Here is a 6,000-nt window from a genome sequence, read left to right on the forward strand (position 1 = left end):
CAGAACCAGAACTTAAACCAGAACCAGAGCCAGAACCTGAACCTTAACTGGAACTAGAGCCAGAACCTGAAGCTTAACTGGAACAAGAGCCAGAACCTGAAACTTAACTGGGAAAAAAGCCAGAACCTGAACCTGAACCAGAGCCAGAACCAGAACCTGAACAAGAACCAGAGCCAGTACCTGAAGCAGAACCAGAGCAAGAACCTGAACCATAACCATAACCAGAACCAGAGCCAGAACCTTAACCAGAGCCAGAACAAGAACCTGAAAAAGAACCAGAGCCAGAACCAGAGCCAGAACCTGAACCAGATCCAGAACCTGATCCGGAAAAGGAACCTGAACCAGAACCAGAACAAGAAACAGAATCAGTACCTTAACCAGAGCCAGAACCAGAACCAGATCCAGAGCCAGAACCTGAACCTGAACCTGAACATGAACCGGAACCAGAGCCAGAGCCAGAACCAGAAACTGAACAAGAACCAGAGCCAGAACCGGAGCCAGAACCTGAACCAGAGCCAGAACCTCAACCTTAACCAGAACCTGATCCGGAACCAGAGCCAGAATCAGAGCCAGAACCTCAACCAGAAAGAGAACCTGAACCAGAGCCAGAACCAGAACCTGAACAAGAACCGTAGCCAGAACCAGAGGCAGAAACTGAAACATAACCAGAACCAGAGCTAGAACCTTAACCAGAACCAGAACCATAGCCAGAACCTGAACCGGGACCGGAATCTGAACCTGAACAAGAACCTGAACCAGAACCAGAACCAGAGCCAGAACCTGAACCATGACCAGTACCAGAGCCACACCCAGAACCTTAACCAGAAAAAGAGCCAGAACCTTTACCAGAACCAGAACCAGAGCAAGAACCTTAACCAGAACTAGAGTAAGAGCCAGAACCTGAACCGGAACCGGAATCTGAACCTGAACCAGAGCCAGAACCTGAACCTGAACCTGAACCTGAACAAGAACCAGAGCCAGAACCAGAGACAGAACCTGAACCAGATCCGGAGCCAGAACCTTAACCAGTACCAGGACCTGAACCGGCACCAGAACCGGAATCAGAACCTGAACCAGAACCAGAACCAGTACATGAACCAGAGCCAGAACCAGAGCCAGAACCTGAACCTGAACCGTAACCTGAACCAGAACCTGAACCAGAATCAGAGCCAGAACCTTAACCAGATCCAGATCCAGAGCCAGAACCTGAACCAGAACCTGAACCAGATCCAGAGCCAGAACCTGAACCTGAACCTGAACCTGAACCGGAGCCAGAGCCAGAGCCAGAACCAGAACCTTAACCTGAACCAGAGCCAGAACCTGAACCAGAACCAGAGCCAGAACCTAAACCAGAACGAGATCCTGAAAAAGAGCCTGAACCAGAACCTGAACAAGAACCAGAGCCAGAACCAGAGCCAGAACCTGAACCTTAACCGGAACCAGAGCCAGAACCTGAAACAGAACGAGAACCTGAACCAGAGCCAGAACCAGAACCTGAAAAAGAACCAGAGCCAGAACCTGAAGCAGAACCAGAGCAAGAACCTGAACCATAACCAGAACCAGAGCCAGAACCAGAGACAGAACCTCAACCAGATCCAGAGCCAGAACCTTAACCAGACCCAGGACCTGAACCGGCACCAGAACCAGAACCTGAACCAGAACCAGAACCAGTACATGAACCAGAACCAGAACCAGAACCTGACCCTGAACAGTAACCTGAACCAGGATCAGAGCCAGAACCTTAACCAGATCCAGAACCTGAACCAGAGCCAGAACCTGAACCAGAACCTGAACCAGATCCAGAGCCAGAACCTGAACCTGAACCGGAACAAGATCCAGAACCCGAACCAGAACCTGAACAAGAGCCAGAGCCAGAACCAGAACCAGAACCAGAACCTGAACCAGAGCCAGAACCAGAACCAGAACCAGAACAAGAACCTGAACCAGAACCAGAGCCAGAACCAGAACCAGAACCAGAGCCAGAACCTGAAGCAGAACGAGAACCTGAACCAGAGCCAGAGCAAGAACCTGAACCAGAATGAGAGCCAGAACCTTAACCGGAACCGGAACCTGAACCAGAACCAGAACCAGAACCTGAAGCAGAGCCAGAACCAGAACCAGAACCAGAACCTTAACCTGAACCAGAGCCAGAACCTGAGCCAGAGCCAGAACCTAAACCAGAACGAGATCCTGAAAAAGAGCCTGAACCAGAACCTGAACAAGAACCAGAGCCAGAACCTGAACCTTAACCGGAACCAGAGCCAGAACCTGAAACAGAACGAGAACCTGAACCAGAGCCAGAACCAGAACCTGAAAAATAACCAGAGCCAGAACCTGAAGCAGAACCAGAGCAAGAACCTGAACCATAACCAGAACCAGAGACAGAACCAGAGACAGAACCTTAACCAGATCCAGAGCCAGAACCTTAACCAGACCCAGGTCCTGAACCGGCACCAGAACCAGAACCAGAACCTGAACCAGAACCAGAACCAGAACCTGAACAACAACCATAGCCAGAACCAGAGGCAGAAACTGAAACATAACCAGAACCAGAGCCAGATCCAGAACCTGAACCAGAACCAGAGCTAGAACCTTAACCAGAACCAGAACCATAGCCAGAACCTTAACCGGGACCGGAATCTGAACCTGAACCAGAACCAGAGCTAGAACCTTAACCAGAACCAGAACCATAGCCAGAACCTGAACCGGGACCGGAATCTGAACCTGAACAAGAACCTGAACCAGAACCAGAACCAGAGCCAGAACCTGAACCATGACCAGAACCAGAGCCACACCCAGAACCTTAACCAGAAAAAGAGCCAGAACCTTTACCAGAACCAGAACCAGAGCAAGAACCTTAACCAGAACTAGAATAAGAGCCAGAACCTGAACCGGAACCGGAATCTGAACCTGAACCAGAGCCAGAACCTGAACCTGAACCTGAACAAGAACCAGAGCCAAAACCAGAGACAGAACCTGAACCAGATCCAGAGCCAGAACCTTAACCAGAGCCAGGACCTGAACCGGCACCAGAACCGGAACCTGAACCAGAACCAGAACCAGAACCTGAACCAGAACCAGAACCAGTACATGAACCAGAGCCAGAACCAGAACCAGAACCAGAACCTGAACCTGAACCGTAACCTGAATCAGAACCTGAACCAGAATCAGAGCCAGAACCTTAACCAGATCCAGATCCAGAGCCAGAACCTGAACCAGAACCTGAACCAGATCCAGAGCCAGAACCTGAACCTGAACCTGAACCGGAGCCAGAGCCAGAACCAGAACCTGAACAAGAGCCAGAGCCAGAGCCAGAACGTGAACCAGAGCCAGAACCTGAACCTTAACCAGAACCAGAACCAGAACCTGAACCAGAACCAGAACCTGAACCACAACCTTAACCAGAACCAGAGCCAGAACCTTAACCTGATCCAGAACCAGAGCCAGAATCAGAGCCAGAACCTGAACCATAACGAGAACCTGAACAAGAGCCTGAACCAGAACCTGAACAAGAACCAGAGCCAGAACCTGAACCTTAACCAGAATCAGAGCCTGAACCTTAACCTTAACCAGAACCAGAACCAGAACCAGAGCCAGAGCCAGAACCAGAACCTGATCCTGAACCGGAATCTGAACCAGAACCAGTACCTGAACCAGCACTTGAACCAGAGCAAGAACGTGAACCGGAACTAGAACCAGAACCAGAACCTGAAACAGAGCTAGAACCTTAACCAGAACCTGAACGAGAACCTGAACCAGAGCCAGAACCAGAACCTAAACAAGAACCTGAACCAGAACCAGAGCCAGAACCAGAACCAGAGCCAGAACCTGAAGCAGAACGAGAACCTGAACCAGAGCCAGAGCAAGAACCTGAACCAGAATGAGAGCCAGAACCTTAACCGGAACCGGAACCTGAACCAGAACCAGAACCTGAAGCAGAGCCAGAACCAGAACCAGAACCAGAACCTTAACCTGAACCAGAGCCAGAACCTTAACCAGAACCAGAGCCAGAACCTAAACCAGAACGAGATCCTGAAAAAGAGCCTGAACCAGAACCTGAACAAGAACCAGAGACAGAACCAGAGCCAGAACCTGAACCATAACCATAACCAGAACCAGAACCTGAACCAGAACCTTAACAAGAACCAGAGCCAGAACCTGAACCAGAACGAGAACCTGAACCAGAGCCAGAACCAGAACCTGAACCAGAACCAGAACCAGAGCCAGAACCTGAAGCAGAACCAGAGACAGAACCTTAACCAGATCCAGAGCCAGAACCTTAACCAGACCCAGGACCTGAACCGGCACCAGAACCGGAACCAGAACCTGAACCAGAACCAGAACCAGTACATGAACCAGAGCCAGAACCTTAACCAGACTCAGGACCTGAACCGGCACCAGAACCAGAACCAGAACCAGAACCTGAAACAGAACCAGAACCAGAACCAGTACATGAACCAGAACCAGAACCAGAACCTGAACCTGAACAGTAACCTGAACCAGGATCAGAGCCAGAACCTTAACCAGATCCAGAACTTGAACCAGAGCCAGAACCAGAACCAGAACCTGAACAAGAGCCAGAGCCAGAACCAGAACCAGAACCAGAACCTGAACCATAACCATAACCAGAACCAGAACCAGAACCTGAACCAGATCCAGAGCCCGAACCTGAACCGGAACCAGAGCCAGAACCAGAACCAGAACCAGAACCTGAACAAGAGCCAGAGCCAGAACCAGAACCAGAACCAGAACCTGAACCATAACCATAACCAGAACCAGAACCTGAACCAGAACCTTAACAAGAACCAGAGCCAGAACCTGAACCAGAACGAGAACCTGAACCAGAGCCAGAACCAGAACCTGAACCAGAACCAGAACCAGAACCAGAGCCAGAACCTGAAGCAGAACCAGAGACAGAACCTTAACCAGATCCAGAGCCAGAACCTTAACCAGACCCAGGACCTGAACCGGCACCAGGACCGGAAGCAGAAACTGAACAAAAATCCAGAACAAGAGCAAGAACCTGAACCATAACCATAACCAGAACCAGAGCCAGAACCTTAACCAGAGCCAGAACAAGAACCTGAAAAAGAACCAGAGCCAGAACCAGAGCCAGAACCTGAACCAGATCCAGAACCTGATCCGGAAAAGGAACCTGAACCAGAACCAGAATGAAAAACAGAACCAGTACCTTAACCAGAGCCAGAACCAGAACCAGATCCAGAGCCAGAACCTGAAGCAGAGCCAGGACCTCAACCTTAACCAGAACCTGATCCGGAACCAGAGCCAGAATCAGAGCCAGAACCTCAAACAGAAAGAGAACCTGAACCAGAGCCAGAACCAGAACCTGAACAAGAACCATAGCCAGAACCAGAGGCAGAAACTGCAACTTAAGTAGAAGCAGAGCCAGATCCAGAACCTGAACCAGAACCAGAGCTAGAACCTTAACCAGAACCTGAACGAGAACCTGAACCAGAGCCAGAACCAGAACCTGAACAAGAACCTGAACCAGAACCAGAGCCAGAAGCAGAACCAGAGCCAGAACCTGAAGCAGAACGAGAACCTGAACCAGAGCCAGAGCAAGAACCTGAACCGGAACGAGAACCTGAACCAGAGCCAGAACCAGAACCTGAACCAGAACAAGAGCCAGAACCCGAACCTGAACCTGAACAAGAACCAGAGCCAGAACCAGAGACAGAACCTTAACCAGATCCAGAGCCAGAACCTTAACCAGAGCCAGGACCTGAACCGGCACCAGAACCGCAACCAGAACCTGAACCTGAACCAGAACCAGAACCAGAACCAGTACATGAACCAGAGCCCGAACCAGAACCAGAACCTGAACCTGAACCGTAACCTGAATCAGAACCTGAAACAGAATCAGAGCCAGAACCTTAACCAGATCCAGATCCAGATCCAGAGCCAGAACCTGAACCAGAACCTGAACCAGAGCCAGAACCTTAACCAGAACCTGAACGAGAACCTGAACCAGAGCCAGAA

Source organism: Telmatherina bonti, assembly GCF_933228915.1.
Source record: "Telmatherina bonti genome assembly, chromosome: 23".
Lineage (NCBI taxonomy): Eukaryota > Metazoa > Chordata > Actinopteri > Atheriniformes > Telmatherinidae > Telmatherina > Telmatherina bonti.